This window comes from Ascaphus truei, chromosome 1, assembly GCF_040206685.1.
Source record: "Ascaphus truei isolate aAscTru1 chromosome 1, aAscTru1.hap1, whole genome shotgun sequence".
In the NCBI taxonomy this organism is placed as follows: domain Eukaryota; kingdom Metazoa; phylum Chordata; class Amphibia; order Anura; family Ascaphidae; genus Ascaphus; species Ascaphus truei.
This window is the reverse complement of record NC_134483.1, coordinates 12,520,147-12,542,341: the sequence shown is the minus strand read 5'-3', so window position 1 is coordinate 12,542,341 and position 22,195 is coordinate 12,520,147. Positions and strand designations below refer to the sequence as shown.

Sequence of the window (22,195 nt, the reverse complement as noted above, 5' to 3'; positions counted from 1 at the left end):
ACTGTGTGAGGTAGCGGGATAGGGGGAGGGACATTGGTGGCATGGTGTAGCGGGGTAGGGGGCCTCGCGGTCCGGTTGCGGTAGGGAGATGTGTGAGGTGCAGGAGATGTGAGGCGTGCTGTGCGGTTCGCGGGAGCTACACTGTGTGAGGTAGCGGGATAGGGGGAGGGACATTGGTGGCATGGTGTAGCGGGGTAGGGGGCCTCGCGGTCCGGTTGCGGAGGGAGATGTGTGAGGTGCAGGAGATGTGAGGCGTGCTGTGCGGTCCGCGGGAGCTACACTGTGTGAGGTAGCGGGATAGGGGGAGGGACATTGGTGGCATGGTGTAGCGGGGTAGGGGGCCTCGCGGTCTGGTTGCGGTAGGGAGCTGTGTGAGGTGCAGGAGATGTGGCGTGCTGTGCGATTCGCGGGAGCTACACTGTGTGAGGTAGCGGGATAGGGGGAGGGACATCGTTGCCATGGTGTGTGAGTGGAGGCCGCGGCCTCGCGGTCCGGTTGCGGGAGGGAGATGTGTGGCGTGGAGGGGAGGGGGGGTTTGAAGAGGCAGTCTGCAGTGTTTGGTGTTGTGTGAATGTGTGTGTGTGCTGTGTTTGTGCGTTGTGTGTAGATTCTGTACCTCAGTGGTTCCCAAACTTTTTCGGTTCAAGGCTCCCCAAGGCAATCAGAATTTTTTCAAAGCTCCCCAAGGCGATCAGGATTTTTACGCGGCGCCCAAAGTAAAAACAAAGGTGTATATACATACCTAACAGTTGCAGTGCGCAGTTGGTGTCTCTCTCACACACTCTCACTCTCTCTGACCTCACTCTCTCTCTCTGACCTCACTCTCTCTCTCTGACCTCACTCTCTCTCTGACCTCACTCTCTCTCTCTCTGACCTCACTCTCTCACTCTCTCTCACTCTCAGACCTCTCTCTCTCTGACCTCACACTCTCTCTGACCTCCCTCTCTCTCTCTCTGACCTCACTCTCTCTCTGACCTCACTCTCTCTCTCTGACCTCACTCTCTCTCTGACCGCACTCTCTCTCTGACCTCACTCTCTCTCTCTCTCTCTCTGACCTCACTCTCTCTCTCTGACCTCTCTCTCTCTCTCTCTGATCTCTCTCTCTCTCTCTCTGACCTCACTCTCTCTCTCTCTGACCTCTCTCTCTCTCTCTCTGACCTCTCTCTCTCTCTGACCTCACTCTCTCTCTCTCTGACCTCACTCTCTCTCTCTCTGACCTCACTCTCTCTCTCTCTGACCTCACTCTCTCTCTCTCTCTGACATCACTCTCTCTCTGACCTCACTCTCTCTCTCAGTCTCCCGGTGCTGCTCCTCCAGCGTGCGCGCCGGGCCTCCCTCTCTCAGCGTCGCTGAGCCGGGCTGAACAGATGCACAAAGCCCCTGCATCTGTAATCAGCGCTGCTATAGTTCCTCTGGCCTGGGACATAGTAAGCGCTTAGGTGCTGCTGCTCGCTCTTGCTGCCGCTCGCTCTACCAGGAGCTTTTCGCTGTCCTGGCAGAGGAGACAGCAAGCGCGCTTGGTAGGCGGGTATCACTGTGTGTGTTTGTCACTTGGTAGCTGTCAGTGTGTGTATGTGTGTGTGTGTGTGTGTGTGTGTGTGTGTGTGTGTGTGTGTACATTATATAATATTTAAAAATGGAAAAAAAAAAGACATGTGAGAATAAATTATTTATTAACATAGTGCAACTTTGATAAATATATTCACACACACACACACACACACACACACACACACACACACACACACACACACACACACACACACACACACACACACACACACACACACACACACACACATATACATATATACATACATACACACACACACACACCACACATATATATACACCACACATACACACATATATATATACACACACCACACATACACACACATATATACATATATACACACACACACACACACACACACCACACATATATACACACACACCACACATATATACACACACACACACACACACACACACCCTGCAGCCCGTTTTCACACACACACACACACACACACACACACACACACACACACACACACACACACACACACCCTGCAGCCCGTTTTTCACACACACACACACACACACACACACACACACACACACACACACACACACACACACACACACACACACACACACACACACACACACACACACACACACACACACACACACCCTGCCTGTTATACACACTGGCACAGCACCCTGTATACACACACACACACACACACCCTGCAGCCCGTTTTACACACACACACACACACACACACACACACACACACACACACACACACACACACACCCTGCAGCCCGTTTTTCACACACACACACACACACACACACACACACACACACACACACACACACACACACACACACACACACTGCAGCCCGTTTTTCACACACACACACACACACACACACACACACACACACACACACACACACACACACACACACACACACACCCTGCAGCCCGTTTTTCACACACACACACACACACACACACACACACACACACACACACACACACACACACACACACCGCTCCTCTGCTTCCCCTCAGAGGTTTTTTTTTTTTTTTTTTTAAATGAGCTAGCAGCCCTTGTTTCCCGCTGCTGGCGGCCCTGATCGCGGCGCCCCTCTAGCCAAGCTGCGGCGCCACACTGTATTAGGGCATTGGTGTTGGACGCAGGCCAATGAGAGGTGTGCGGGGGCGGGCATTGGACGCAGGCCAATGAGAGTCAGTGAGGGGTGGGACGCAGGCCAATGAGAGGTGTGCGGGGGCGGGCATTGGACGCAGGCCAATGAGAGTCAGTGAGGGGTGGGACAGTGTGGCATTGGTGTTGGACGTAGGCCAATGAGAGGTGTGCGGGGGCGGGCATGGCCTGAGCAGGAGTGACAGGCCCAAGGTCCAATGCGATTGACCCTTGGGACGCAGACATACAGTGATTTCACAAATATATAGTAGATAAAATATTTTACCAGGGAGTAATACATTGAGAGTTACCTCTCGTTTTCAAGTATGTCCTGTGCACAGACTTAAGACAAATAATACATGGTTACAAATACAGTTACATAAATGAACAGGGTATACATTATGTACAAGACATTGCATGCACAGTTAAAGAAAATATATCTTATGGGCGTATGTAACAGTTACAGACCAGATTAAAATGTGAGACAGCCTTAGATTTGAAAGAACTTAAACTGGTGGTGGATGTGAGAGTCTCTGTTAGGTTGTTCCAGTTTTGGGGTGTATGGTAAGAGAAGGAGGAACGGCCGGATACTTTGTTGAGCCTTGGGACAATGAACAGTCTTTTGGAGTCTGATCTCAGGTGATAAGTGCTGCATGTGGTAGGGGTGAGGAGCTTGTTCAGATAGCTGGGTAGCTTGCCCATAAAGAATTTAAAGGCAAGACAGGAAAGGTGAACTTTGTGCCTAGACTCGAGTGATGACCAATCTAGTTCTTTGAGCATTTCACAGTGATGTGTGTTGTAGTTGCATTGGAGAACAAAACGACAAATTGAATTGTAGAGGGTGTCAAGTTTGCTAAGGTGGGTTTGAGGTGTCGAGCCATATACTATGTCTCCATAGTCAATAATTGGCATTAGCATCTGCTGTGCGATACGCTTTTCTGACAAGAAGTGGAGGTTGCTGATCGCGACAAGGGAGGTTGCTGGTCCCTTCACCCATCTTGGATGGCTATGTTCGATCATGGCAACATCCGAAGGAGAAATATATTGATCGGGACAAAGAAATTGAATAACAGACCTTCCTGAGTCGGTCCCTCTATCCTTCCACCTCCCAGTTATCAGCTCCAACCTGCTTGCCTCAATACCAATAGCATTACCAGTACGGGTCAACCAACACTGAAAACCAGATGAACCTACATCCTAGCTACATGATCGACTCGAGCATCTATGCACATTACACCCCTGGCATCAACAGTGGGTCACTGCCACCCAATTTTAAGGTTTATAATCAAGGTAAATATAACTGTCATTCCCAATTAAATGCATATGCATGCCATAGATATATTTACGCATGTGCACATTAGTGTACATTCATGCATGCGCACACATTAAATATGTTAAATATGCGCATGCGCACTGTACTTTAAGCAATTTATTATTGTTTATTAATTATAATATAATACATTTCACAATTGTTAAACAGAAATCAAAACGTCTAATTGACAACCAGAAGAAGATGTTGATGGAAGTCTAAAACCATTATTTTAGGGACACTGCTATACTATATTTGTTACTTTTACATGTATCCTTTTACCCATTAGTGGGCACATAGAGAAATATTATATAAATAAGAGGCATATATATATTATTTACACATTTTTATACTAGGGAATTTCAATTAATTAAGGTGTGACTACAAAAAAAGCATTACAAATGCTATGCACATTGGCTCCTTGTGATACTGTGATACATGGGTTTCAGCTGTTTCTTATATATTTGATGACCCAATCAGATTGGTTGAAGTACCATGTGATGATTGCCATTTTTTTAAAGGATGTGACATCATCCCTTTAAGATGATGTCACATCCTTTAAAAAAAATGGAAGCTGTCACATGGTACTTCAACCAATGAGATTGGGGGTGTACCATATGATGCTTCACATGGTATATCTCACAATCCGATTGGTTTTAGTACCATGTGATGGCAGCAATTTTTTTAAGGATGTGACATACCTCCCATTAAGATTACATCACATCCTTTAAAAAAAAAAATAGAATCCTGTCACATGGTGCACCAGCCAAACGGATTGGGGGCGTACCATTTAACACTCAAATGTGACATCACAAGCCTTATATAAAGCCTGTCCCATCTCATTTGAGCTTAAGAAGCCGACGGGACAACAATCCCACCATTGGATTACAAGTAAAGAAGACAGAAGACAAGAAAGAAGAAAAGAATGAAGAACTCACCGGGGAAACATCTCTTCAATCAAGATATGATCACAAACATCTTTACATCAGCTGTTGAGGAGCATTGCGTCGAGGGTCAAGAGTTGGTGCTCGCGTAGGACGGGGGTGAAGACAGCAATGGTAAGAAAAAAATTGAGTGTATTTTATTTAATTGTGTATTTTGTTTTAGGTTGCCCATTGACTGCGAATGTATTTATCGATGCCCCTTACGGACTATAGATAAACACGGTGACAAACAATGCATTTTTTGGCATATGCTTGTTTTTATTTAATTATTATGTTTTGTATTTTTGGTTCTTGTTTTTATTTAATTGTTTTGTATTTTTAGGGTTTGTTTTTATTTAATGGTTATGTATTGTATTCTGTGATTTTTTTTTTAGGTTGCCCATTTATTGTCAGTGTGGCAATCCATGCCCATATATTGTGGGTACGGTTTACCACAGTCACAATCAATGGCTTTATTGGGAAATGCTTTTTTTATTTAAATGTCATGTGTTTTATTTTGTGCCTGTTTTTTTTTTTGCTTGCCCATTCGCTAAGGTAATTAAGTTGTTTTTCTTTACATTTTAACAACAGTGTACTGTAGCAGGTGGTCTTCAGAGCTGAACCGCAATTGATTTAAGCCCCGGAAACCCCATGCTCTCCAAGTTACAGGCCCTGGTATGGGGTGCCAGTATCCCCCTGCAATGTTTAAATCTCCCACGTCACGTGACTGGGAGATTTAAACACACAGGAGATACCAGCACGCCAAAACAGGGCCTGTAACTCTGGAAACAGGGGATCTCCAAGGCTTGAATCAATGTGGTTCAGCTGTCATTCAGCTGTCTCGCTGCCTCTGTTCTATATTGTTCATATCCCAGTATCACTATACGACCCCCTAGCCAGAATTTTGCATGATGATACTGAAATCTTCAGATAATGACTTGATCACTTTTTACTCCCTTGATGAAAAAGGACATCTGTGTCTGTGTGGTCTACTACAGTATTTATCTACGTCACATCTCACACTGAAACATACTTACTGAAAAATACAAACTTAGATTTGTGTTTGAATTTCCTTGTAGACTTTAGAGAGAATGCTGAACTGGGTTTCTCACACCTACTCAGATCAGAACCTGGATAGGAGGAGAGAAAATAATTCAATTTCATAGAGGGAATAAACCAAATTAATCCAGGTCCTACACTACACTGTGAACCTTTCCCTTTACCTCTGTATGAGGGGAAAGAACCAGAGCTCACTCCTCCTCAACTTTTTAACTTGGGAGGTCTTTTCACTTTGCTGCAAAGAACAGGACCTACTATGGTTCTTTCCCCTCATACAGAGGTAACGGGAAGGGTTCACAGTGTAGTGTAGGACCTGCATTCATTTTGGTTATACCTTGACGTGGTATGCAGGCTTATGACGCTTTGGCTAAAGGGTTTAACTAAATAACCAAGTAAATATTATTATTATTGAAGTATTTAAACTTTATACTTATTACTTGATATGTTTTGTCAATTGGATGTAGCATTGGGCACCCCTGTCTTTGTTGTATACATTTGCCACGCTCAGTAGCACTCCTTTTGACATAAATATATATTCAAGGTGTGGTGGGTGTGGGAGTTTGAGCTAGCTGGGAATGTGTGTGTTAATCATAGTGACAAAGGTCTTATTGGACTTTGACCGTGGTCTTCCTTTTCCCCTTCTCATGGTTTTTTTAACCGTATCCTTTGGCCCTTTTCTAAAAAAAAAAAAGGTTTGGATATTTGAGTAGCCGATGGCTATCTTCCAAACTGCTTGAAGTCCACAAAGAATCCCCCACCAGAAGCTTCTGGACAGTGTCCCTCCTGATTTATATTTAGTATTGTATCGAGAGTAACATATGGGTGAATGCTAAACTAAGACTTTGTTCCCTGAGCTAATTATAGGCAAATGCAACAACCGAACATCTCATTTGCATAATCTTAATATCACGGTATTGAAATAACGTTGTGTTTTCTTCCAATAACTGAAAGGTAAGTGCGTCTTAGTGTTACTCCAATCGAGACCATGGAACATTCCTTTAACTCAAGTTCGGAAGGCAAGGGAGATAATGCTAACTTATTTCATTGGGATGCTACACCCATTCAGGCTCTGTCAGAGCCCTATTTCATGGTTTGCATGTGAGTAATGCCAAGTTGCTAACGTAACCTTAAATCCCCACATTAACCTGTATGCTAATCCTTAGTGGATATGCAATGTTGTAATAATGCCTCATTTGCATATAATTTGCATCTCATTATTATTAACATCTGTTAGAATTAACACAATTCTCCTCATTGAAGAAATCATGACTTAAGGTTATGTTATTTTTCTTTGAAGATAACCTCATGTTTAGACTAAGTTATGTTAATGTCACATTAATTAACTTAATGGAGCTTTGTAAATCTGTGCCTTAGTGCTGTAGTATTAGCTGTGTGAATAGCTTTTTCGGCACATCACGCCTACTCTCCTTCTAGACCAGCACAGCTACTGGAACATCCTCTCAGCTTATGGAAGTAGCTGTGTGAGAGTGGCACACTACTGCTTATAAAGAATACATTAACAATATTTCCTCCTGGTGCTCACCCTCTGTTGATCCTGGCGTCTCAAAGCTGGATCCACGTATAGTATAGATAAGTATTAGAAATGGAGGAAGCACGTAGGAGCCTTGGATAGAGTTTAAAAAAAACTCTTCTGTTGTATTAATGCACACAAGGTGTATGGTCTGAAGGAAGAACACGATTGCCCAGAAACGTCACTGTTTGTATACCTGCTCTGATGTACTAATACAACTGAAGTTTTTTTTTTAAGTCTATCCAAGGCTCCTGTGCGCTTCCTTCATTTCTAATACTTAAAAAAATAGCATCCTGTTTGCATTTGAATCCATTTCTTCGCTGCAATCAAACCTTCAGAACAACACTGAAATAACGGTGCAAGACTGTCTTTTTCCGAACCTTACTCTATTGTGCCAACACTGTTAACAGACCAGAGAATGGGAACCCAAAACCAGGACCGGATCTTTATCACACTACCGAGCTGTAGTTATTGTTCTGTCGATGGCTGTTATGTCATTCGTTGTTAGAGCGGCCAGTGATACATTTTAACTTGCTGGGGCCCGTCTGGAAGTGAAGGAGTTAACTGTCACGGGAGACCAGGCAATTACAACTTTAATCCCGGATCATATCAAAGAAGTAAAACAAATGGTCATTTATTCAATTGAAATAGATGTAAACACAGTGGATTACAATATGCAGAAGAAAACACACTTACTGGGGGTCTGGGCTACAGAGCTAATCTTTGCTAGTTAAATAGCACAGAAACAAAGTCTTTACAAAGTCTTTCAGATGACTGGGACAAAGCCCGGAAAGTCCTGGAACTGATCTCGGCGTGCAGTTCCTGCCGCCACCGCTCTTTCCGCTCTGGAGGTGCTGAAACCCTTGACCGGGAGATAGTACCAAATGTCCTGGTACTCCTTTTCAGCTTGTAGTTCCAGCCGCGATCTCTACAAAGTATTCTGAGAACTTGGCCCCGAAAAGTCGGACTTTGCCTTGAAATGTCCGAAGCCGGCTCACTGACATCCCTTACAGAGCATCTTTGAATTTACTGCTGCTGTTTCGGTGCTTAGAATCCGAGGTCCGGATTGGCTGCTGGGTTTCTTATAGTATTTCAGATTCATTCATGAAATACTACAACCAATCCGAGCCTGGGAACTTTACAACCAGCCAATCAGAGGGCTGCCAGTCTTCCAAAGCCGGGCAAGCGGTTCTTCTGAATGCAACGAGGGCATGCGCGAGTTTGCCACCCTAGCCACTTGGTATTCAGAAGCCACCCCCTGGGTTAGGTGCCTCCAAGTCTGGGGAGGCAAATGCTGGCCGCGATGGTTGGCATTGTTTCCAGACGTGAGTACTCCACCTAACCATCCTGCCCAAACGGCTTTAACACCTCTGGCAGCATCTGTGACTTTGAAGTACGGACCTAGGGCAGACTCAGTGGCATCACAAATTGGTAGCCCACTAGCCCCCCTCAGAGAACTGTCTTTGAAAGTCCCAGCTTATAAGTATAATACATTTACAAACATCGCAGTTTAATAAAAATAAACTTTTACACTTTTTACATTGTATAAGTCTTTTGGGCTATGAGGGGTAGAATGGGACTATATACTATATTCCCACTAGCCATATCCCTCGTATACTGTAAACCTGAGTTAGACTGTAACAACCTTATAGCCACATTGGCTATTAAATTTGACGAAACATAAAAAATATTTCCCATTTTTCTGTGGGAAAATCAAGTCCTGAAGTGAAATGAAAAGATGCTTAGCTGCACTCCCAGAGCTGTAACTCCTTCCCTTAGCTGCACTCTCAGAGCTGTAACTCCTCCCCTTAGCTGCAATCCCAGAGCTGTAACTCCTTCCCTTAGCTGCACTCTCAGGGCTGTAACTCCTCCCCTTAGCTGCACTCTCAGGGCTGTAACTCCTTCCCTTAGCTGCACTCCCAGAGCTGTAACTCCTTCCCTTAGCTGCACTCTCAGAGCTGTAACTCCTCCCCTTAGCTGCAATCCCAGAGCTGTAACTCCTCCCCTTAGCTGCACTCTCAGGGCTGTAACTCCTCCCCTTAGCTGCACTCTCAGAGCTGTAACTCCTTCCCTTAGCTGCACTCTCAGAGCTGTAACACCTTCCCTTAGCTGCACTCCCAGGGCTGTAACTCCTTCCCTTAGCTGCACTCTCAGAGCTGTAACTCCTTCCCTTAGCTGCACTCTCAGAGCTGTAACTCCTTCCCTTAGCTGCAATCCCAGAGCTGTAACTCCTTCCCTTAGCTGCACTCCCAGAGCTGTAACTCCTTCCCTTAGGTGCACTCCCAGAGCTGTATCTCCTTCCCTTAGCTGCACTCCCAGAGCTGTAACTCCTTCCCTTAGCTGCACTCTCAGAGCTGTGACTCCTTCCCTTAGCTGCACTCCCAGAGCTGTAACTCCTTCCCTTAGCTGCACTCCCAGGGCTGTAACTCCTTCCCTTAGCTGCACTCTCAGAGCTGTAACTCCTCCCCTTAGCTGCACTCCCAGAGCTGTAACTCCTTCCCTTAGCTGCACTCTCAGAGCTGTAACTCCTTCCCTTAGCTGCACTCTCAGAGCTGTAACTCCTTCCCTTAGCTGCACTCCCAGAGCTGTAACTCCTTCCCTTAGCTGCACTCCCAGAGCTGTAACTCCTTCCCTTAGCTGCACTCCCAGAGCTGTAACTCCTTCCCTTAGCTGCACTCTCAGAGCTGTAACTCCTTCCCTTACCTGCACTCTCAGAGCTGTAACTCATTCCCTTAGCTGCACTCTCAGAGCTGTAACTCCTCCCCTTAGCTGCACTCTCAGGGCTGTAACTCCTTCCCTTAGCTGCACTCCCAGAGCTGTAACTCCTTCCCTTAGCTGCACTCTCAGAGCTGTAACTCCTCCCCTTAGCTGCACTCTCAGAGCTGTAACTCCTTCCCTTAGCTGCACTCTCAGAGCTGTAACTCCTTCCCTTACCTGCACTCTCAGAGCTGTAACTCATTCCCTTAGCTGCACTCTCAGAGCTGTAACTCCTCCCCTTAGCTGCACTCTCAGGGCTGTAACTCCTTCCCTTAGCTGCACTCCCAGAGCTGTAACTCCTTCCCTTAGCTGCACTCTCAGAGCTGTAACTCCTTCCCTTAGCTGCACTCTCAGAGCTGTAACTCCTTCCCTTAGCTGCACTCTCAGGGCTGTAACTCCTTCCCTTAGCTGCACTCTCAGAGCTGTAACTCATTCCCTTAGCTGCACTCTCAGAGCTGTAACTCCTCCCCTTAGCTGCACTCTCAGGGCTGTAACTCCTTCCCTTAGCTGCACTCTCAGAGCTGTAACTCCTTCCCTTAGCTGCACTCTCAGAGCTGTAACTCCTTCCCTTAGCTGCACTCTCAGAGCTGTAACTCCTTCCCTAAGCTGCACTCTCAGAGCTGTAACTCCTTCCCTTAGCTGCACTCTCAGAGCTGTAACTCCTTCCCTTAGCTGCACTCTCAGAGCTGTAACTCCTTCCCTTAGCTGCACTCTCAGAGCTGTAACTCCTTCCCTTAGCTGCACTCTCAGAGCTGTAACTCCTTCCCTTAGCTGCACTCTCAGAGCTGTAACTCCTCCCCTTAGCTGCACTCTCAGAGCTGTAACTCCTCCCCTTAGCTGCACTCTCAGAGCTGTAACTCCTCCCCTTAGCTGCACTCTCAGAGCTGTAACTCCTTCCCTTAGCTGCACTCTCAGAGCTGTAACTCCTCCCCTTAGCTGCACTCTCAGAGCTGTAACTCCTCCCCTTAGCTGCACTCTCAGAGCTGTAACTCCTTCCCTTAGCTGTAACTCCTCCCCTTAGCTGCACTCTCAGAGCTGTAACTCCTTCCCTTAGCTGCACTCTCAGAGCTGTAACTCCTTCCCTTAGCTGCACTCTCAGGGCTGTAACTCCTTCCCTTAGCTGCACTCTCAGAGCTGTAACTCCTCCCCTTAGCTGCACTCCCAGAGCTGTAACTCCTTCCCTTAGCTGCACTCTCAGAGCTGTAACTCCTTCCCTTAGCTGCACTCTCAGAGCTGTAACTCCTTCCCTTAGCTGCACTCCCAGAGCTGTAACTCCTTCCCTTAGCTGCACTCCCAGAGCTGTAACTCCTTCCCTTAGCTGCACTCCCAGAGCTGTAACTCCTTCCCTTAGCTGCACTCTCAGAGCTGTAACTCCTTCCCTTACCTGCACTCTCAGAGCTGTAACTCATTCCCTTAGCTGCACTCTCAGAGCTGTAACTCCTCCCCTTAGCTGCACTCTCAGGGCTGTAACTCCTTCCCTTAGCTGCACTCCCAGAGCTGTAACTCCTTCCCTTAGCTGCACTCTCAGAGCTGTAACTCCTCCCCTTAGCTGCACTCTCAGAGCTGTAACTCCTTCCCTTAGCTGCACTCTCAGAGCTGTAACTCCTTCCCTTACCTGCACTCTCAGAGCTGTAACTCATTCCCTTAGCTGCACTCTCAGAGCTGTAACTCCTCCCCTTAGCTGCACTCTCAGGGCTGTAACTCCTTCCCTTAGCTGCACTCCCAGAGCTGTAACTCCTTCCCTTAGCTGCACTCTCAGAGCTGTAACTCCTTCCCTTAGCTGCACTCTCAGAGCTGTAACTCCTTCCCTTAGCTGCACTCTCAGGGCTGTAACTCCTTCCCTTAGCTGCACTCTCAGAGCTGTAACTCATTCCCTTAGCTGCACTCTCAGAGCTGTAACTCCTCCCCTTAGCTGCACTCTCAGGGCTGTAACTCCTTCCCTTAGCTGCACTCTCAGAGCTGTAACTCCTTCCCTTAGCTGCACTCTCAGAGCTGTAACTCCTTCCCTTAGCTGCACTCTCAGAGCTGTAACTCCTTCCCTAAGCTGCACTCTCAGAGCTGTAACTCCTTCCCTTAGCTGCACTCTCAGAGCTGTAACTCCTTCCCTTAGCTGCACTCTCAGAGCTGTAACTCCTTCCCTTAGCTGCACTCTCAGAGCTGTAACTCCTTCCCTTAGCTGCACTCTCAGAGCTGTAACTCCTTCCCTTAGCTGCACTCTCAGAGCTGTAACTCCTCCCCTTAGCTGCACTCTCAGAGCTGTAACTCCTCCCCTTAGCTGCACTCTCAGAGCTGTAACTCCTCCCCTTAGCTGCACTCTCAGAGCTGTAACTCCTTCCCTTAGCTGCACTCTCAGAGCTGTAACTCCTCCCCTTAGCTGCACTCTCAGAGCTGTAACTCCTCCCCTTAGCTGCACTCTCAGAGCTGTAACTCCTTCCCTTAGCTGTAACTCCTCCCCTTAGCTGCACTCTCAGAGCTGTAACTCCTTCCCTTAGCTGCACTCTCAGAGCTGTAACTCCTTCCCTTAGCTGCACTCTCAGGGCTGTAACTCCTTCCCTTAGCTGCACTCTCAGAGCTGTAACTCCTTCCCTTAGCTGCACTCTCAGAGCTGTAACTCCTCCCCTTAGCTGCACTCTCAGAGCTGTAACTCCTCCCCTTAGCTGCACTCTCAGAGCTGTAACTCCTCCCCTTAGCTGCACTCTCAGAGCTGTAACTCCTTCCCTTACTGCACTCTCAGAGCTGTAACTCCTTCCCTTAGCTGCACTCTCAGAGCTGTAACTCCTCCCCTTAGCTGCACTCTCAGAGCTGTAACTCCTTCCCTTAGCTGTAACTCCTCCCCTTAGCTGCACTCTCAGAGCTGTAACTCCTTCCCTTAGCTGCACTCTCAGAGCTGTAACTCCTTCCCTTAGCTGCACTCTCAGAGCTGTAACTCCTCCCCTTAGCTGCACTCTCAGAGCTGTAACTCCTCCCCTTAGCTGCACTCTCAGAGCTGTAACTCCTCCCCTTAGCTGCACTCTCAGGGCTGTAACTCCTTCCCTTAGCTGCACTCTCAGAGCTGTAACTCCTTCCCTTAGCTGCACTCTCAGAGCTGTAACTCCTTCCCTTAGCTGCACTCTCAGAGCTGTAACTCCTTCCCTTAGCTGCACTCTCAGAGCTGTAACTCCTTCCCTTAGCTGCACTCTCAGAGCTGTAACTCCTTCCCTTAGCTGCACTCTCAGAGCTGTAACTCCTTCCCTTAGCTGCACTCTCAGAGCTGTAACTCCTTCCCTTAGCTGCACTCTCAGAGCTGTAACTCCTTCCCTTAGCTGCACTCTCAGAGCTGTAACTCCTCCCCTTAGCTGCACTCTCAGAGCTGTAACTCCTCCCCTTAGCTGCACTCTCAGAGCTGTAACTCCTTCCCTTAGCTGCACTCTCAGAGCTGTAACTCCTTCCCTTAGCTGCACTCTCAGAGCTGTAACTCATTCCCTTAGCTGCACTCTCAGAGCTGTAACTCATCCCCTTAGCTGCACTCTCAGAGCTGTAACTCCTTCCCTTAGCTGCACTCTCAGATCTGTAACTCCTTCCCTTAGCTGCACTCTCAGAGCTGTAACTCCTTCCCTTAGCTGCACTCTCAGAGCTGTAACTCCTCCCCTTAGCTGCACTCTCAGAGCTGTAACTCCTTCCCTTAGCTGTAACTCCTCCCCTTAGCTGCACTCTCAGAGCTGTAACTCCTTCCCTTAGCTGCACTCTCAGAGCTGTAACTCCTCCCCTTAGCTGCACTCTCAGAGCTGTAACTCCTCCCCTTAGCTGCACTCTCAGAGCTGTAACTCCTCCCCTTAGCTGCACTCTCAGAGCTGTAACTCCTCCCCTTAGCTGCACTCTCAGAGCTGTAATTCCTTCCCTTAGCTGCACTCTCAGAGCTGTAACTCCTTCCCTTAGCTGAACTCCCAGACCTGTAACTCCTTCCCTTAGCTGCACTCTCAGAGCTGTAACTCCTTCCCTTAGCTGCACTCCCAGGGCTGTAACTCCTTCCCTTAGCTGCACTCCCAGAGCTGTAACTCCTTCCCTTAGCTGCACTCCCAGAGCTGTAACTCCTTCCCTTAGCTGCACTCCCAGGGCTGTAACTCCTTCCCTTAGCTGCACTCCCAGGGCTGTAACTCCTTCCCTTGGCTGCACTCCCAGAGCTGTAACTCCTTCCCTTAGCTGCACTCTCAGAGCTGTAACTCCTCCCCTTAGCTGCACTCCCAGAGCTGTAACTCCTTCCCTTAGCTGCACTCCCAGAGCTGTAACTCCTTCCCTTAGCTGCACTCTCAGAGCTGTAACTCCTTCCCTTAGCTGCACTCTCAGAGCTGTAACTCCTCCCCTTAGCTGCACTCCCAGAGCTGTAACTCCTTCCCTTAGCTGCACTCTCAGGGCTGTAACTCCTTCCCTTAGCTGCACTCCCAGAGCTGTAACTCCTTCCCTTAGCTGCACTCTCAGAGCTGTAACTCCTTCCCTTAGCTGCACTCCCAGAGCTGTAACTCCTTCCCTTAGCTGCACTCCCAGAGCTGTAGCTCCTTCCCTTAGCTGCACTCCCAGAGCTGTAACTCCTTCCCTTAGCTGCACTCCCAGGCCTGTAACTCCTTCCCTTAGCTGCACTCCCAGAGCTGTAACTCCTTCCCTTAGCTGCACTCCCAGGCCTGTAACTCCTTCCCTTAGCTGCACTCCCAGAGCTGTAACTCCTTCCCTTAGCTGCACTCCCAGAGCTGTAACTCCTTCCCTTAGCTGCACTCCCAGGCCTGTAACTCCTTCCCTTAGCTGCACTCTCAGGGCTGTAACTCCTTCCCTTAGCTGCACTCTCAGAGCTGTAACTCCTTCCCTTAGCTGCACTCCCAGCGCTGTAGCTCCTTCCCTTAGCTGCACTCTCAGAGCTGTAACTCCTTCCCTTAGCTGCACTCCCAGAGCTGTAACTCCTTCCCTTAGCTGCACTCCCAGAGCTGTAGCTCCTTCCCTTAGCTGCACTCCCAGAGCTGTAACTCCTTCCCTTAGCTGCACTCCCAGGCCTGTAACTCCTTCCCTTAGCTGCACTCTCAGAGCTGTAACTCCTTCCCTTAGCTGCACTCCCAGAGCTGTAACTCCTTCCCTTAGCTGCACTCTCAGAGCTGTAACTCCTTCCCTTAGCTGCACTCCCAGAGCTGTAACTCCTTCCCTTAGCTGCACTCCCAGAGCTGTAACTCCTTCCCTTAGCTGCACTCCCAGGCCTGTAACTCCTTCCCTTAGCTGCACTCCCAGAGCTGTAACTCCTTCCCTTAGCTGCACTCCCAGACCTGTAACTCCTTCCCTTAGCTGCACTCTCAGAGCTGTAACTCCTTCCCTTAGCTGCACTCTCAGAGCTGTAACTCCTTCCCTTAGCTGCACTCTCAGAGCTGTAGCTCCTTCCCTTAGCTGCACTCTCAGAGCTGTAACTCCTTCCCTTAGCTGCACTCCCAGAGCTGTAACTCCTTCCCTTGGCTGCACTCCCAGAGCTGTAACTCCTTCCCTTAGCTGCACTCCCAGGCCTGTAACTCCTTCCCTTGGCTGCACTCCCAGGGCTGTAACTCCTTCCCTTAGCTGCACTCCCAGGGCTGTAACTCCTTCCCTTGGCTGCACTCTCAGAGCTGTAACTCCTCCCCTTAGCTGCACTCCCAGAGCTGTAACTCCTTCCCTTAGCTGCACTCTCAGAGCTGTAACTCATCCCCTTAGCTGCACTCCCAGAGCTGTAACTCCTTCCCTTAGCTGCACTCCCAGAGCTGTAACTCCTTCCCTTAGCTGCACTCTCAGAGCTGTAACTCCTTCCCTTAGCTGCACTCTCAGAGCTGTAACTCCTCCCCTTAGCTGCACTCCCAGAGCTGTAACTCCTTCCCTTAGCTGCACTCTCAGGGCTGTAACTCCTTCCCTTAGCTGCACTCCCAGAGCTGTAACTCCTTCCCTTAGCTGCACTCTCAGAGCTGTAACTCCTTCCCTTAGCTGCACTCCCAGAGCTGTAACTCCTTCCCTTAGCTGCACTCCCAGAGCTGTAGCTCCTTCCATTAGCTGCACTCCCAGGCCTGTAACTCCTTCCCTTAGCTGCACTCCCAGAGCTGTAACTCCTTCCCTTAGCTGCACTCCCAGAGCTGTAACTCCTTCCCTTAGCTGCACTCCCAGGCCTGTAACTCCTTCCCTTAGCTGCACTCTCAGGGCTGTAACTCCTTCCCTTAGCTGCACTCTCAGAGCTGTAACTCCTTCCCTTAGCTGCACTCCCAGCGCTGTAGCTCCTTCCCTTAGCTGCACTCTCAGAGCTGTAACTCCTTCCCTTAGCTGCACTCCCAGAGCTGTAACTCCTTCCCTTAGCTGCACTCCCAGAGCTGTAGCTCCTTCCCTTAGCTGCACTCCCAGAGCTGTAACTCCTTCCCTTAGCTGCACTCCCAGGCCTGTAACTCCTTCCCTTAGCTGCACTCTCAGAGCTGTAACTCCTTCCCTTAGCTGCACTCCCAGGCCTGTAACTCCTTCCCTTAGCTGCACTCCCAGAGCTGTAACTCCTTCCCTTAGCTGCACTCCCAGAGCTGTAACTCCTTCCCTTAGCTGCACTCTCAGAGCTGTAACTCCTTCCCTTAGCTGCACTCCCAGGCCTGTAACTCCTTCCCTTAGCTGCACTCCCAGAGCTGTAACTCCTTCCCTTAGCTGCACTCCCAGAGCTGTAACTCCTTCCCTTAGCTGCACTCCCAGGCCTGTAGCTCCTTCCCTTAGCTGCACTCTCAGAGCTGTAACTCCTTCCCTTAGCTGCACTCTCAGAGCTGTAACTCCTTCCCTTAGCTGCACTCCCAGAGCTGTAGCTCCTTCCCTTAGCTGCACTCCCAGAGCTGTAACTCCTTCCCTTAGCTGCACTCCCAGGCCTGTAACTCCTTCCCTTAGCTGCACTCCCAGAGCTGTAACTCCTTCCCTTAGCTGCACTCCCAGGCCTGTAACTCCTTCCCTTAGCTGCACTCTCAGAGCTGTAACTCCTTCCCTTAGCTGCACTCCCAGAGCTGTAACTCCTTCCCTTAGCTGCACTCCCAGAGCGGTAACTCCTTCCCTTAGCTGCACTCTCAGAGCTGTAACTCCTTCCCTTAGCTGCACTCTCAGAGCTGTAACTCCTTCCCTTAGCTGCACTCCCAGAGCTGTAACTCCTTCCCTTAGCTGCACTCCCAGAGCTGTAACTCCTTCCCTTAGCTGCACTCCCAGAGCTGTAACTCCTTCCCTTATCTGCACTCCCAGAGCTGTAACTCCCTCCCTTAGCTGCACTCTCAGAGCTGTAACTCCTTCCCTTAGCTGCACTCTCAGAGCTGTAACTCCTTCTCTTAGCTGCACTCTCAGAGCGGTAACTCCTTTCCTTAGCTGCACTCCCAGAGCTGTAACTCCTTCCCTTAGCTGCACTCCCAGAGCTGTAACTCCTTCCCTTAGCTGCACTCCCAGGGCTGTAACTCCTTCCCTTAGCTGCACTCCCAGGGCTGTATCTCCTTCCCTTAGCTGCACTCTCAGAGCTGTAACTCCTTCCCTTAGCTGCACTCTCAGAGCTGTAACTCCTTCCCTTAGCTGCACTCCCAGAGCTGTAACTCCTTCCCTTAGCTGCACTCTCAGAGCTGTATCTCCTTCCCTTAGCTGCACTCCCAGGGCTGTAACTCCTTCCCTTAGCTGCACTCTCAGAGCTGTAACTCCTCCCCTTAGCTGCACTCCCAGAGCTGTAACTCCTTCCCTTAGCTGCACTCTCAGAGCTGTAACTCCTTCCCTTAGCTGCAATCCCAGAGCTGTAACTCCTCCCCTTAGCTGCACTCTCAGAGCTGTAACTCCTTCCCTTAGCTGCACTCCCAGAGCTGTAACTCCTTCCCTTAGCTGCACTCTCAGAGCTGTAACTCCTTCCCTTAGCTGCACTCCCAGAGCTGTAACTCCTTCCCTTAGCTGCACTCTCAGAGCTGTATCTCCTTCCCTTAGCTGCACTCCCAGGGCTGTAACTCCTTCCCTTAGCTGCACTCTCAGAGCTGTAACTCCTCCCCTTAGCTGCACTCCCAGAGCTGTAACTCCTTCCCTTAGCTGCACTCTCAGAGCTGTAACTCCTTCCCTTAGCTGCAATCCCAGAGCTGTAACTCCTCCCCTTAGCTGCACTCTCAGAGCTGTAACTCCTCCCCTTAGCTGCACTCCCAGAGCTGTAACTCCTTCCCTTAGCTGCACTCTCAGAGCTGTAACTCCTCCCCTTAGCTGCACTCTCAGAGCTGTAACTCCTCCCCTTAGCTGCACTCCCAGACCTGTAACTCCTCCCCTTAGCTGTAACTCCTTCCCTTAGCTGCACTCTCAGAGCTGTAACTCCTTCCCTTAGCTGCACTCCCAGAGCTGTAACTCCTCCCCTTAGCTGCACTCCCAGAGCTGTAACTCCTCCCCTTAGGCGCACTCTCAGAGCTGTAACTCCTTCCCTTAGGCGCACTCCCAGAGCTGTAACTCCTTCCCTTAGGCGCACCCCCAGGCCTGTATCTCTTTCCTTTACTGAAACTAGGACTTAGGTTTCATAAAACCTCTTGCAACTTAATATAGAGTTGGAGAAACTCCCCAGAATCTCTATACTGATTTTGGGGTACCTGGGCATATACTGGGGAACCCTTACTAACTTAGGGACCATTGACTGTACCCGGGATACACAAACCCCTTTTAGCTATCTGGTCTGTGCTGAAGCAGGGAAACCTGGCGGTGAGTCGTTTAACTGTTTTCAAGGGAGAATTTTGACCGGAGTGATGTGTCTATATGTCCCCGGGAATATGACCTGATTCCCGGATACATTTTTGGGGTAGCTAGCAACTCTGGACACCTGCTACCTAGACACAATTGGACAACACTTTTACCGCAACCCCCCCCCTTGAATCTCATAGCCGGAGAATCCCCACTGGTTAGCACTCCTGGAAAGGTAAAACACACATACTGCTGCGGCCAGCGTGAGTCTAACATTTGCCCCTAATTGACCGGGGCTTTTTTCGGCTGGCGCCCCGGCTGGCACCAAACTTGGCCACGCGCCAGCCGCATCTTCCCCTCCCCGCGTGCAAAATTAGAATGCTGTTCCCCTCCCCCTCCGACCCCCTGGCTGCTCCCCCTGGCTGCTCCTCTGCTTCGCGCAGCTTTGCGCAGCTTCCCCCTTACCCCTGCTTCCTCTGCAGCCTTCGGGGATGCCGCGGAACCCTGGCACGTGTTACCGGCGCCACAGTGACGCGCGGCACGCGCCAGGGAAAAACCACAACAAGCCGCCGTCTGCCCGCACATTTCCCCCACATCGCGGTGGCGGCCGCTGTAGACTCAGCTCGGCCGCCACTGCACATTCTTTATTGCCATACAATTACATTCATTGCAGGTACAATACACAGGTTGAAGAGCTGACACTCTAAAACCCGAAACAGGGCTCAGAGGTAACCAGCCAGGCAAAATACCTTTACTGGTTACCCCCTCACCATCACACTAACACATCCACCGTTTTAGATGTTTCCCATACTTTGTCAGAAGTTTCTGTATCACAATGGTTTGCAGATCTTTACAAACCAGGGGGCTTATGCAGAGAGGATAGAGAAGGGAAATAGCACCATATTTTGGAGAAAATACTTCCCAGAGAAGCTTCTCCTGCAGAGAACATGGAGAGATTCATAAAATTCTCCACAGCAGGTTTCTTTACTTTAAAAATTGCCAAACACGTGGAGAGATTGGTAAATTCGCCATGTTAAAATAGGGTGGTATGCAGGTAGCATAGATGCACTGCAACTCGCCATTCTGCCCTATATTATAGCGAGTTCAATCTAGCCAGAAAAACTTGGCAATTTTGAATCTCATCAGAAAAATTAGGTGTAGCCTGGAGCTCCCGTGGCTCCTGGAGACCCACCTCCCTTGGAGCAGCTCGAGCGCGGATGCCGAACGACCCGACGGCTGCTTCCAAGGGTGGGGGCTGGAGCAGGGATCAGCGCGGCTTCTCCTGCCTGCGGCCGGTTGCCGGGGACGCGATCGGGCCGTTGCTAAGGCCACGATCGCGTCTCTAAGGTCCCGGCGGCCGGACCAGCAGGGCGCCGCCATTGTAGTGAGGATTGCGCATGCGCAGGGACGCGTAGGCACAGGTAGAGCCCCAGAGACAGGGATAGTTTGCGCGAGCATAGGGACAGCTCAGGGAGAAGAGAGAAAGCCCGGGAAAGCTTGCGCACGCGCAGTGGAGGGTAAGGAAAGCCCGCGAACCCCTAGCCTACCAGGGAAGGCTCTGAGCTGGGACTACATATCCCATGAGCCTCTGCGTACCCCATGTGACCCCAGGGAGCCAATAGGGCTGCAGGACTGCCAGGAAAGCAAGTGGATACATTTCGCGGGCAAAAAGAGCACACTAGTCAGTCAGAGGAAGGAACAGACAAGGGAAGGAGGTAGGGTGCAGGAGAGAGGGACTCCCCTGTATTAGGCCAGCACCCCCTTGGTCCAAGATAGCTCAGCTCCCCAGTAAGGTGAGTGTTGCCAGGGGCAGCCCTCAGGTTAGGGACCCTGCCACTTACATTAGTGGGAGCTGGAAAAGGAAGTCTGCAGTTAAGAGAGTTTGAGTCAGGGAGCTGTAGGGAAGGAAGGGTGCGGGGAGCGAGTGCAGCTTCTGCCCCATATAGGTACCTACACTCCAGGTAGGCCCCAACTCCCCACTAGTTGGGTGGGTAACTGCTTAGGGAGGTCCTAGAGAGGGACGCGGCCCCTAGTTTGAAGTGCTGCCTTGTCAGAGTCACAGCGGGCAGTGCTGTGAGGTCTGACAGGCAGGCACCTTGTTGCGCAGCACATTGGCTGCAGCCTCCAGTGAGCTACAGCTTGCTGCTGTAGGCGCTGGGACTAGTTAGACAGTAGTGAGGCTGAAGGGACTTGGGTAGTAAGGGGAGTGGGACAGGTCATTACCCCCTACCGGCCATAGGAGTTCCCCAAGCCACTACAGGTTGCTGTACTACAGGGACAGGCCCTAGGTTAGGCTTCCTGTCACGTTAGTACCACTTATATAGATAGGGACACAGCGGCTGCTGCTGTTCCTGTGGAAGCGGTTGGACCCACGTTGGGGTCCACGGAGACGGTTCCAGAGTGGGACCACCCTAGCGGTCCGCACGTGCAAGGAGTTCGGTTGGAGGATCAGACGGATTCATCACACGTCTGACCCTTTGAGAAGATTGTTGCTGACCCGAGCACCGGAGTGCTCGGCAGGTATTATACCATCATATGTGCACCAACAGGCCTAGAGGTTCTTAGTGACTGCGCAGTCACCCATTGACTATCTCTGTAGGAGTACGGGACATTGGGTGGGGTTCTTGGGACACTGGGTGGGATCACCTAGTGTTGGGGAATCGTCCTGCGAGACGTCACTGTTAGTGTCTCCTAGTGAGAGGGACACAGGTTATTATTATTTGTTAGTAAAGTCATTAGTTATATAATCACTGTGTGTGTGGTTTCTGAGTGGGTTCCTATGTTAGGGTCATTCTACATTTCTATAGAATCCTACATAGGTGGAGGCGCTGAAAGAAGATACGTTCCAGAGGATTCACCCCAGGCTCTCACTAGCGGAGGCTCAGACCTCCTGTGAGCCTGCAGGTATACGCACCACACTGGTAACACCGCATGTTCTACTCACCCACACTATATATGCGATTGGGTGGGGTGGAATACCCGTTACATAGGTAACGCAGCTTTCTGCATACGACCATAACTTGCTCCAATTCTGTGGCTATTTTCTTGCCGTTTTCACATTAAATAACGTTCCTCTCTGCATAAGGCCCCAGATCTGAATTCAGGAATCAATGCATGACTTTGCAATGAGTTTTCAACCACATCTTGACAGCTCCACGTCTGAAAGGCACTTTGTAAATAAATCTCCCCTTAACCACCTATTTGACACATCTATCTTGTACGAGGATGC

The 22,195-nt window shown here is 49.7% G+C and overlaps 1 long non-coding RNA gene across 1 annotated transcript in view; it reads right to left on the bottom strand.

Moving 5' to 3' along the window:
- Nucleotides 1-22,195, bottom strand: part of LOC142468809 (uncharacterized) — a 109,985-nt gene that overhangs the window by 10,655 nt on the left and 77,135 nt on the right. The window contains exon 2 of the long non-coding RNA XR_012788874.1: nucleotides 5,990-6,082. This is a non-coding gene — a long non-coding RNA (uncharacterized LOC142468809). The remainder of the gene's footprint in view (nucleotides 1-5,989; nucleotides 6,083-22,195) is intronic.